General features: G+C 46.5%; 1 protein-coding gene across 3 annotated transcripts in view; it reads right to left on the bottom strand.

Annotated features, from left to right (window-relative positions):
* Positions 1-12,630, bottom strand: part of kar (monocarboxylate transporter 10-like protein kar) — a 104,129-nt gene extending 91,499 nt beyond the window's left edge. Inside the window, exon 1 of one of the 3 annotated variants that reach the window (XM_065429985.2) lies at positions 12,326-12,630. The gene's annotated coding sequence lies outside the window, so the exon portion shown is untranslated. Of the gene's footprint in view, positions 1-12,068; positions 12,116-12,325 lie in introns of those variants that run through there. The other 2 variants (XM_065429984.2, XM_070538358.1) reach the window with 2 other exon arrangements.
* Positions 12,631-13,065: the final 435 nt, after the last annotated feature.

The raw sequence follows: 13,065 nt of genomic DNA, 5'->3' as shown, positions 1-13,065 counted from the left end.
TCGCACGTGGAGGCTGCGTCCATTGAGCGTCTGTTCCGAGCAACCAAACACTGTCCAACGCTGCCGGACTACATGACGCGGTAACACATGTGCAGTAGCCTCGCGCCTGTATGTAGCTCACAAAAAGTTTGGCGCGAATACAGAGACGGCGGTGCCGCAGGCGAAGTACCACATGCGTGGTGGGTCCGAAGCCCAGGCCAGCGCTTTCTTTCCACGCTGGCCGCATGCCTGGTAGTCAACGGCACTCTGGTTTCCTCCTCACCCTTTCGCTATACCCTCCTCCGATTTCCTCCTCGTGCCTCCTTGCTCTCACCTCTTTCTTCCTTCACTACGGGCCGCGTTCGCTCTCATCTTTCGCTGTGGTCGCTCACTCGGTTACGAGGGACGCCGACGCTCGGCGCAGGGTTGATTGATTTATCGAAAAAACTTTATTAAAGAAATAGGAAAGACAATGTAACAACGGACGCCATAAAGCTGCGCTCTAAAATTAACTGGCTGTGCTACCCGCCTCGGCTGCTTTCTAGTAGCTCATTTTCGAAAACAATCCATCGCTGAATTCGCTGTGATCGCGGCAGCCCCAATCCCGGACGTTTATCCAAGCAGTGCGCATCGTGTTTCGAATGAGAAAGTAAGAAAAATTACCCAGCACGGAAACCCGTCGCCTCCGTTCGCGTTGTCGGCATGTCAACTCTCGGATCTACGGTGCATTCTGAAAGCCGATGCTTGAAAGAAAGGGAAAGCCTCCTTAGCGAGCCCGAAGCATTTTTCGCTGGCGAGTAGTGTATGATCAATTGAGCGTTTGCTTTCACTCTTGCGATAATGGTCAGAAAAGTCCAGTAACAGTTCTTGCAGTGTACAGGAATAAAAACTGATGAAATGGATACTCGTCTAATTAATTATGTTTAGCAGCACCACAGCTACGATTGAGTTCCTCAACTAGCGCATGGAGGATGTCAGTTGTGCATAACAGCTGCAAGCCGTTGGTAATCATGTCTCGTCTTAGGCAGTGTAGGAATGAGCTGTCTCAGTGCAGACAATGTAATATAGTATTTGAACATCCTCACAATGTTTAGAGTGCTTAAAAGCAAAGCGTGCACTGTAGTATCGCACTTAATTTTTTAACGAGCCCATCACCCACTGCATTCATATGCAGCCTAATGTTTTGTTTTTCCATTACTTTCATTGTCATCGTGAACCTGACGTTATTGTACTGAATAACAGTGCGCATGTGTCAATTATTGTAAAGAAACCCTTTGTTGCCCAACACAAGCAACGAAACCTTTAATTCATTTCACTTTAGAAGAAATCGGAAATATTCGATATTCGATTCAATATACTGCAGTCTTTTTTCTCAAGCAGTCGTATTCGACTCGACTCCAATACCTTGCTGCTCGAACACCACTGCACATTTGTACTGTTTTGCCCGTACTCAGTACGGATGACAATGACAGGAAACGCGGGAGAGAGCAAGAGCAGGGATGGACTCTCTGAGGGTGCTGACCGCGTACCGCGCATCTGCACTGTTGCGACGACACTGCCTAAGATGGCCGCCGTTTTCATGTGAATCGCTCCTGTAGCTGTATAAAAATAACATTCACCGAAGTTTATGTGAGAACGCTGATTTCTGTCTCCCTTGTTCCCGCGAGCAAATTTTCTTCCATCTCTTGACAACTCTTGCGCATGCGGGATGCCGACAAGTCGATAGCAGTGTGCAGCAGGTCGCCAAAGGGCGAGATAGGTGTTACTGTGGCGAACCGGTTGGCGAACCGTTATACATTTTCATTTCTCTTAACGGGAACGGGGCCAGCACGAAATCTGCGCAGGTCTAACCCACAAAAGAACGAAAGCGACAGTTATTTTTTTTTTCGCTTCGTCGCATTGATCAAAATACATTTACACATTTACCATCTATACAAAATACATTTACACATTAACCCAGCCAATAAGTAACGTACTACACAAAATACCGATTTGCAGTGCGGAAAGAAACATAGGACAGAACACAGAGCGCCTTTGTTAATTTTGGCATAGTACTACACTTCTTCAGGATGAAGCAACGATTTTGCAACAGAGTAGTTCTATGTTAGCGAGCATTTCCCTCCGTACTGTCTCCGTCTGATAAGTGACGTCCACCGTGAAATTGATCTCTGCTCAGCCACATACTGAGAGCACACGCTAGAGAATTTGAGATATTGTCTTGAAATGTCGCAAACGGTTATGTAGATTAAATTAAATTATGGGATTTCAAGTGCCAAAACTGCCATATGATAATGAGGCGCGCTTTAGCGAGAGTGTTTAGAATAATTTTGACCACCAGGCGTTCTTGCATTTTGACCGCATCGAAATGCGGCCGCCGCGGCCGGGATACCATCCCGCGTGTTTGGCCTTAGTAGCGCAATGCCAAAGCGGCCAAGGGTCCACGCTGGGTGGTTACTTAGACGTTGTAATAGTGAGGCCCTGTATAACTTTGTTCCTACAAGCTCCGCGAAGAATCACAGTCGCGGCAATTTGGTATTTTCGATACGCCATTAATATAAAAGTGCTCGTCATGCGATCAGATTGGGAACAAGGAATAGTCGAAATGGAGTATGAACTAAAGACAGTACATGGATTAAAAGTGTTATGTGATTGAACGAACAGATATAATTACAGCGTTTTTATGATAAATGTACATTAATAGCAATCATTATTGTTATCATGTTACTCAGACATATTGCCTACAGTGATTGATTGATTGAAAACAACTTTATTTCCTGAATATTCGTATAACTAGTGGGTGGGTCGCCTGGTCCGGTAGTCCACTGGTTTTCGCTGCTGCGCTGGCCCTCCCCACCAGCCAGTGCTGACGGTCAGGATCATCGCTGAGCAGAATAGCCTCCCACTGCTCTTCTGAGGGATTTGTAATGGCGTAAACTATGGGATTAGATCGGCATGTCCACAACATGTGGTAAAGGTTAGCTACCTCTCCACAGTGTGGGCATTGCGGAGAGTATAGAGTAGGATACCACTGGTGAACCTAGCTTGCGTTGGGTATGTATTGGTTTGCAGTCTCCTGAAGCTGTTCTCTTCTAACTTATTGAGGGACTTATGTGGTGTTGGGTACTCCTTCCGGGCTGTTCTGTATGGTGCGAGAGTGTCAGCATACACTGCTAAAGCAGTCAGGCCGCAGCACCCTTTAAGGTCATCAGGGGGAGACGCCTGGTATAGAAGTGTTCGGGCATGCCTGTAAGCGGCTCCGTTTCTTCCTGGTAGTTCCAAGTAACCGGGAAATCAGATGACTGAGGCTTGGCTGGGTGGATGCTTAATCTGCAATGAAAACCCTGACTTGTGAATTAATCCCTTATTGAAGTTGCGACAGGCGTTCTATGAATCAGTGAGCACATCGGCGTTGGCGTTAGGTGCTATAGCTAACGCAATAGCTGCTTCTTCTGCGTGAGTCGTGTTGGTTGTTTTCATCGAGGCGCAGTCCGCCATCGATCCTGAAGACGTTGAGACCACAATAGTCATCACTCCATTCTTTGCGGCGTCCACGTAGAGGGTGTTAGGTTGCTCGTCCCATTTCTTCTGCAGGGCTTCCCCTCTTGCTTTTCTCCTTCCGATGTTATATGCGAGATGCATGTTCCACGGAATGCGGTACACGTTGATGCGTCTCCTCACATCACGTGGTACCTATTCCCTTTGGTCTATCGTATAGGGTAGATTAATATGGATCTTTTCGAGCAGATCTCTACCTGTTTTTGTGAGTGCGAGCCTATTGAGTTGTGAGAGGCATTGTGCTTCCCACAACTCTGTGAGGGTCTTATGTACTCCTGGAGCCATGAGCTTTGCCATTGGCATGGATTTTGGTAGCCACAGTGCCTACCTACAGTAAGTATGACAGCGAGTGTCACCTATTTTTGTGTTGCCTTCGCATTGTCCTTGTCAGTGCACTGTTTATCTACCAAGGTATCATGAATTGCGACACATATGTAGCTACATTTGAGGATTCTGTACTCCTTATGCCTCAATGGGACGCACCCGCTCTGATTGGTTGGCCCAGAATCGCCACACACCCAGTGGCACATACAGATTGGTTACATGAATGAAAATTAGGAAAACGTCCGCTGAAAACGCTTTGTGCTATTTCATTAAGACGTTGGTGCCCCTTATAAATGCCTATGAGGGGAAACTAAAGGAAGCCCGGGGCCATATCCTTACTAATTATAACATAAGAAACCAATAAAAACTCCAAGGGCAGTGTAGGAAAATTACTTGTACTTATTAATTGAATTATATGAATGATAAAATTATAGAAAGGAGAGTGAATGGAAAAACAATTGGCTGCAGGTGGGGCACGAACGCACGTCTTCGCATTATGCATTCGGTGCTTTAAGCCACTGAGCTACCGCGGCCCCGTTTTCCCATCCACTTTCTGGGATATTTAGTGTATATCAACTAGAAATGAATGCGACGACGTGCGTTAGTGTCCCACCAGCAGCCAGTTGTTTTTGCATGCCCTTTCATTTCCATTAATTTATCACTTTTATTTCCAGTAATAAGGACAATTTTTTCCCCTTTGCCACCCTTGATGTCTTCGTTCATTGACGTTTTATTATATCAAGGGATATGTCGAAGTATTGGGGAGATATTTTGTCTTAGTAATAAACGTAAGTGAGGTGCTCTTACCGCACGGCACTAGGCTGTCGGACAGGATACAGGGGTTTTATGGCCCGCCGGTTGGTAGTACTTGCATCTGTCGCGCCTATAACCTCCGTATCTGTTGAGGATATGATGACTCACAGCATCAGTCGCAGCAGCCACGCTAAAGCCGATAGGGTAGTCCAAGAAAGCTTCGCTCAATAAAACTAGTCAGGGCCGGGCATTTACAACACCGGAAAGACGCGTCAAAATAGCCAAGATAAATGGTTCGAAGCTACAGGATGGAGCACTTCGTGAGAAGGAAGTACAACCCCCGCCCACAAATAGGCCTGACAACGTTTTGCGCCCGTATGTGAGTGGTTGGAAATGCTATCAACAAGACGGCCCAAATGGTGTCATCCGGCTCAAGTCGTCCGACGGTGACAATGCCATCTGGCTGACTTTTATGACTTCACTGGAGTCGTCAGTTTACTTTTACTGCTCGTTTAACACTTTTACTCCACGTTTAGGCAACACAAATAAGTTATGAATAGCAGAACGCATTGCGGATGGGCAAAGACCTCCTGTTGCAGTGAGAACGGCGTGTTGTGAAAAAAGCAGCAGGCTAAGGGAGCACACGCATGTAGCACGACATGTACTGCCTTGCTCGACGAAAATGCTAACACGTCAATATTGCTGGCCAGTTCTACTGCAGTGCATCTGATGTGTCAACTTGTCACGATACCCTAGGCTGTTTTCGACATGCGCGCCATGCAACCTCGTCGTTGAGGGCTCAAAGGAAATTTTGGCACGTAGGACAGTGGATGCTTTTTGACCATCATTTAGGCATAACAAAGTGGCCCCTGTAGTCGTTTAAGGTATAACTTCGAAAGACGGAATATTTATTGCGTTACATCAATATATGGAACAGACAAAAAAGCTTTCAGTGCACATTATTTTTCAATCAGTTATTCAATCAATCAGTCAATCAATCAATCAAGCTTGTTCCAAATTACGTATAAACTGACACGAAAAGGCAAGACAACTGAACTATAACGTCCATAAGAGTAGATATCTGGGCTTGCTGGTGTAGCATTTTGCAGTTTTTTCTGTCGCGCAAGAAGCACAAGGACGTAGAAGAGAAAACAGGCACAGACACAGACGCTAACTTTCAACAACAATTTATTTCCGGGCATCCAGCACGCGATTTACGCAGAAGACATCACGGTCTGGGTGAACCATGGATCCCTGGGAGAGAAACAGGAGAAGCTACAACAAGTAGCAAACTGCGTAGAAAGATACGTGAAGGAAAGAGGACTAGCCTGCTCTGCAGAGAAGTCTGAGCTACTGAGGGTAGGAAGACACCACACTGATGCACCACTCGAGGTGAAACTGGAGGGGCAATACATCCCGGAGAGGAACATGATAAGAGTCCTGGGAATGTGGCTACAAGCAAGCAGGAAATGCAGCCACACACTCAGCCTGCTCCGCAAGTCGGCTGAACAGGTAGGCAGAATGATAACCAGAGGCTCCCACTGAAGGCATGGGATGAAAGAAGACGACACGCTAAAACTCGTCAGAAGTATCATAGTCAGCAGGGTAATCTACTCGCTGCCATACCACCCCATAATCAAGAGCGAAACGGAACAAGCAGAGACAATCCTGTGGAAGGCCTACAAGACGGCACTTCACCTACCAAGAAACACACCGAACGACAAGCTGCTACAGCTAGATATTAGCAACACCTTCGCCGAACTGGCAGAAGCACAGCTTGGAACACAGTTTCACCGACTCAGAGACACGGCTACGGGGAGAGCGCTCCTGACAAGGTTAGGTCGCGACCCAAGGAGGCATCTCGATCAATCCGCCGATATACCCGACGAGATCCGTAAGACCCTGCAGGTCAATCCCAATCCGAAAAACATGGATCCAAATCTCCACGCGGCCAGAAGGCAGGCGCGGGCAGATTATGTGGAAAGGCATTTAGCCAACACGGTTTTCATGGATGCAACACTGTATCCGTGGAATAGACATACAAATTACATTAAGGCAGATTCGGTAGTGGTTGACAACGCAGGCAAGCTAATCACCTGCGCAACTGCACGTAGCGCCAGGATAGTGGAGGCGGGGGAATTCGCTCTTGCGCCGGCAGCGGCTGAGGGCTATCGAAAAGCCAAATCAATGGGCATTTTAATGGATTCAAAACAGACATGCAGGAACTACACAGTGGGTAGAATCGGCAGGGCTGCCTTAGCTATCCCCCGCAAGGCAGAACACCTCAGACACACCGCAACCCACAAACTAATCTGATTCCGGCACACACGGGGATAGAAGGAAATGAAAGGGCAGACTGTTTGGCTTGCGGGATCACGTACCGAGTCGAGCGGCCACACGCCCTGGGACAGCACTTCACCGTGGAGATTGGCTATTCAGAGTTGCTGAACTACCACAGAGGCAAGAGAATTAGATACTCCCAGCCACACAAAGCCTTAACACAGCAAGAAGCATCTAGTTGGCGGAGGCTGCAAACGGGAACCTTCTCTATGTTCCATGTACTAAGCAAGATGTATCCTACACAATTTACGAACACTTGCCCATGGTGCGGGGCAACCCCCACGCTTTACCATATAACCTGGGAGTGTAAACGTAACTACACATTCCACCAACACAAAACCCCGAGTACGGAGCAGTGGGAGAGCCGGCTCACCAGCTACGAGCTCGCCGACCAAAGGGCAACGGTGCAGCACGCAAGCGAAGCAGCGCGGATCAGTAGAGCCCTGGACTAGGAGCCCAACCCTGCTAAGAAGATCAAGGGTCTGCAGCGATGAAGACGAAGACCGAACGCTAAACCCTTAATGGACCAAATAATTTTCTCTCTCTCTCTCTCTCTCTCCGGGACGGACGCCACTTTTATACCCTCACTCCTTTCTCTCGCTTTTTTTTAAGTACGCGTCTACTGACAAGGTACCACAGCGAATGATAGTACAACTCCCTTGCAGACTATAGCCCAAAGCTATCATGTTTAACGCAGGCGCAGGAATTCCAACTCCTTTCTTCATAGTCACATGGGCGACTGAATACAATCATAGCCAAACTCTTCAATGCGAGCAGTTTCAATGATAAGAGCTAATTCGCATTTGCTTCTCCCGATAATAATTGCACCTTGAAATCGGGGGACATATCTGCACTTCTGGCAATGAATTGCGAGGAAGTCATCCGGCGAAGGCTTGTCCAATTTATTAGAGTGCTCCCTATGCCTATTAGGAGTGCTGCCTAAGCTCGCTATTATTGGGAGAAGCGAATACGAACTAACTCGTCTCATCATTAAAAGTGTTCGCGTTGGAGAGTTTTACAATGTTTGTGTTAGCGAATCGTCCATGTCAATATCAAAAAAGGAGTTGGAATTCATGTGCATGCATTAAAGATGATAGCTTTGGCCTAGTCTGCAAGTGAGCTATACTATCGTTTGCTCTGTTGCCTTGTCAGTAGACATGTGCTTAAAAAAAGCGAGAGAAAAAAGCGAGTGTTTAAGGTGGCGGCCGTGCCGAAAATAAATTGTTATTAGGAGTTAGCCCCTGTGTGTTTCTGTTTTCCCTTCTACGCCCATGTGCTTATTGCGCTACAGGAAAAACTGCAGAACTGAACCATAAAGTTGTTGAAGGCGTCTCTGTAGTAAAAATACGTAACTTTTGTGATAAGTGTATAATTCTGAAAAAAAATTGCAGGAAAACACATAGAACACGTTATTGGAAACGTGGAGCTCATTATTTATGTGCCCAACGTTCACATGACCGGCACTGAGTTAGCTTTGCGTGCAAGGCCCGTAATTTCGCGAACCCCAAAAATCATAAAACGTTAGAGCTCTAATTTGTAAGGGTAAACTGTTCCACAGTCACGTGGCAATCTATAAATATGTAAACATACGTTGTGCTTATCTTTTACCTGATTAGGAGTAGGACTGAATCTGTTTTACACGCAAGTAGTGCCAACATTTCCTCATCGGCTAGGAAAACATCCGCTAGGCATCCGACGTTATTCAGCCCTGCCACACCTCTCTGAGACACTTAAAATGCGTAGAATAACGCCGAAATTCATCCCGTGAGCAAACGTTACGAAGGTTGAAATGAGCTCTTCATCTGACCTGAAAGTGCCGATAACGCGAACTGTAGTCCATGATCGCTAGTCGCACTAATATCATAGCGTGAAAGTATTCATAGAACAGTAATCTTGCAGTCTCCGCTCATAGCTGTTCGAGAAGCGGCAGAATGTGACGCCCATAGCTGCGTTGAGTTTACAACGTCGCTGCCACCGTCGCGAAACCATAAAAATTCGCCAGCGAAAGCAGCGGGGTTCGTGTCTGGCGTGCACGCGGTTCTCGGCGTGACGCACTTGTTTGTTTTCTCTTCTATTGGCGGCGCCTGACGCAGCACCCTCGTCAATCAAGCCGCAGCCTCGCTAACAGAAAACCAGAGCGAACGAGAGACCTTCCCTCGTCTCCTCATTTTCTATTTGGCAGTCCATCCAACAATGCGCGGCGTATATTTAGAAGGCTGCAAGAGGAAGTAAGCAGGCAAGGCGGCCTCTTGCATAACGGTCTGAGTATTTTTTTTTTTTAGAAGCTGGACGCTTATGCCAAGCGGTCACTCATACTGCAAGACCACACACGGCCCGGATTATCAGACTTTCTTCCGTCAGCAGAATTATCGTATGACTAATTTTCTTCAGTACTGCACACAATGTGCAAGATCTGCTAAATAGTGGGCCTCAGTTGTACTGCTGCATAACGAAAATATGATAATGTAAGGATTCGAGGTACACAGATGCCATTTGCGGTAAGCGTTATCCTCGACTCATTGCTTTTATTGTACGGTACGGTGCTGGACACAATACAGATCCTGTCACAAATTTGACACTTGTGTAAGCATGGTTGTTTTTCACGTGTGCGCGAAATTGTGTAAATACGTGTTCTTCTATTGACTTTTCTGCGTTGAAAATTGTTCGTTTGTGTAAACTCTTCTAGCTTTTTGTATGCGAAAAATAATTTGATTCTATCTACTTCTATAAATATACCTGATAGGGTTCGTCATGATAATTCGTCATGTAAGTCGGATATACATGTGCAGGATCCTTGATGAGGGCATTTTGTTATAATAATCAAGTTCAATAGATAGCAACCACCGATACGTTTTTTTTTTCACACCACTAAATCTTTTCAGAGATGGCCTTTTTAAATACATATGGTTCCTACACACTCTGTCACCAAAATTTGATAGAAGTGTTAAAACAACTAGAGACTGGTCGACATAAAAATAACGCGGTAAGTCCACCCCTTCTTTGCAATCTGCAGACTTAATAAAAAGAATGCCTATGGAGTTTCGATTTGTAGAATAAATTAATTTTGGGGCAGGCCATTCGCGCTGGTCAAATTATTTATTTATTATTTATTTATTTATTTATTATTACCTCAAAGGCCCCAACGTGGGGTATTACATGAGGGATGGGTAACCACTTCATTGGAATATGGACTCAATGGCAGCCTTGAAATGATGTGGATTGGAGTGGTGCACGGCGTCGGCGGGAAGGTCGTTCCAGTCCCGGGCAGTCTTCACAAAGAAAGAATGTAGGTGCGCAGTGGTCCGGGCAGGCGGAGGATACACAGATTTTTCATGACATAATCGGCAGGACTGACGGTGTGCTGGAATGATGGCTGAAGGACTAGGAGCAGAATGATAAAATTTGTGATAAAGACACAGTCTGAAGACATGACGCCTTATATCTAGATTGGAAATTCCTGCTTTTAATTTTAGCTGAGAGACACTAGTATGGTAAGAATAATCAGAATAAATAAAGCGAGCTGCACGATTCTGAACTGCTTCTAGAGTGTTAGAAAGGGTGGTTTGGTGTGGGTCCCAAACAGAGCATGCGTATTCTAACTTAGGTCTGACAAAAGTTAGATAAGTTAGTATCTTTAAGGATGGTGGTACGAAGCGCAAGTTGCGGCGGAAGTAACCAAGTGTGCGATTGGCTTCGTTGGTGATGTTCGTAATATGAGAGGACCAAGAAAGGTTATTTGAGAGAGTGAGGCCAAGGTACTTGCATGATTCCACTGATGAGATTTCCGAGTTGCAAAGAACGTACTTAGGAGTATGGTGAAGTTTCCGTCGATGAAAAGGTAGTAGTAAAGTCTTTGTAGTGTTCAGTGACATTAGCCACATGCTGCACCAAGAGGTAACTTTGTCGAGATCATCTTGCAATGCGTGGTTGTCGGTATCAGCTAGGATTGGGCGATAAATGACACAATCGTCAGCAAAAAGGCGAATGTTAGATGAAAGATTAGCCGGTAAATCATTAATATATATAAGGAATAGGAGGGGCCCGAGAACTGTGCCCTGGGGTACACCGGAGAGAACAGGGCTCTTAGAGGAGGAGTGGTTGTTAGCATACACAAACTGCCCACTGGATCACCAGCGACGCCTCAGTTCTGAAGCTATGATTACTAATATGCACAGACAAAATACTTCAGACAGAATGTGTTGAAAATCGCACACACGGTATATTATTTTACATTTTGTTGGAGTTATGCCGTGCGCCTCTGAACCTACAGTAACACAGCCGTCCTTTAATGAAAAACTAAAACCTCGTTAGCCGTTTGTAGGATCAGATACCACGTCCTCTTCCAGCGCTCCACAGGTCGTGCAATAGAGTGCAGGCGTATCAAAGACCATCACACCAAGACCACTGCTAATGATAAAAGTCTGCCTACCTGATTAACATTAAGAAAGCTTTGAAGGTCCGGTTGCTTGCTGTGTCATTAGGGATAAATGACATTCCTGGGCGGGTTAGCGTAGTACAAAGCTATGACGCTGCGTAATCATTAGCACTAAATTTAGACAGTGAGAGAAGAAGGCATGCTTCGAAAACAAGTGAAATAATGTTTCACATTGATTGGTATGCAGAGGGAACTAGACGTTTCTGTAGGCCCTCTGGCCCTTGCGATGGTGTGCACTCAAATGATAAAATAAGTCTTGCTTTTTACTATGATAAATGGCTCATGCAGCGCAGATTTGCGGCACGGCAAAGTGCCGTTGCTTGTCAGTATATTGGTATTAGAAATGATCCCATTAGATAACAGGGCACAAAGACATTTCAAACTAGCCTAATGTATTCTAGCTTTGATTAATGCATGTGATAGTTAAGGCTGGAGCACATATGATAATAAATCTGCTGAGTATCTAATAGGTGTTTATCATGCCCATTTTGTGTATCAAGCTAAAGAAAATTAAGAGCAAATACTGCGTTCTCTCTTTATTCTTACAGTGTAGCCGTTCGAGTGCCGTGACCTCTGCAAAAGTGTTCTCCACAGCGAAGTGTTGCCCTAAACATATATAATATGTTAGTTTTTTTAGCAGCTCCAGCGCAAGTTCGGCTTAGTGACAGGAATATTACAGTACCTTTTAGTTTCCGAGAACTCCAAAATACTGACATCTCGCCAATACACTCTTCCTTGCTTCCACTATTTACTGGAAGTACCACACAGAGAGCAATAACAATCACAGGACCAATTTTTCAGCACGTGCCACTCCGATGACCACAGTGAAATGGGAGACGCCAACAGAGCACACCCTAGGTCGCCCAACAAACCGACAACCCAGCGCAAATCCCGTGCATTGCCCCGCGGCAACCGCAGACGCGAAACAGGCGCACTCACCGCGTGGGCCACACAGTTGACGCAGACGCGCGCTGCAGCGTCGGGACGATCCCGCTACTCCTCGCGACGAAAGCACACAGGGCCGAGTAATTTCTCACGAAGCACACGTGCCAAGCCAATTTCTTCGCTGGCTCAAAAGCCGGGGCCCCGAACGCGGCGGCCAAGGTGCCGGTTTTCGGGCGGCCCGCGACACCATGTGACCGTCGGGCCGGAGCCCTAACCCAGATTGCGTCAGCCTCGCCGCGGCGCCCTGCTCTCCCCCCTTGATTCGCTTCTTCCGCAGAACGCCGACCAAGCCTCAAACACCGCCTGCGCGGGCGACCTCCGGGCGCAAAATAGCTCGCGGCGCGGTTCACGCAAACGTTGCCCAACGGCCGTGGCGCAGGCGAGGTTCGGCGTGTGGCGGAACACAGTTCCGCCTGGATCGGAAGACCTGCGCGCTGTGTGGAACCGGTGTGCGTGAAGGCTGTTGTTCTTGCGTCGCGCGCATCGCCCTGTATCGTCACTAACCACAGCAAAGCTGCCATAAACGCAGATGCAACTTCATGACGGAGGAGCAGTGCGAGAAACGACACAAGAGAGCGCCAGAACAAATGGCCAGTCCCGAACTCTCTTTCTTTTTCTAATTAGGATTTTTATTGTATGAAAAAACTTCTGTCTACTAACCATAAAAAGTCATTTTACACACTGTTCTTCTGCCATCAAGAAGTGTCATGAAGCTCATGGTTTTGGTTAGCGCC

Source organism: Dermacentor albipictus, chromosome 5 (assembly GCF_038994185.2).
Source record: "Dermacentor albipictus isolate Rhodes 1998 colony chromosome 5, USDA_Dalb.pri_finalv2, whole genome shotgun sequence".
Classification (NCBI taxonomy): domain Eukaryota; kingdom Metazoa; phylum Arthropoda; class Arachnida; order Ixodida; family Ixodidae; genus Dermacentor; species Dermacentor albipictus.
This window is presented reverse-complemented; position numbering and strand designations above follow the sequence as displayed.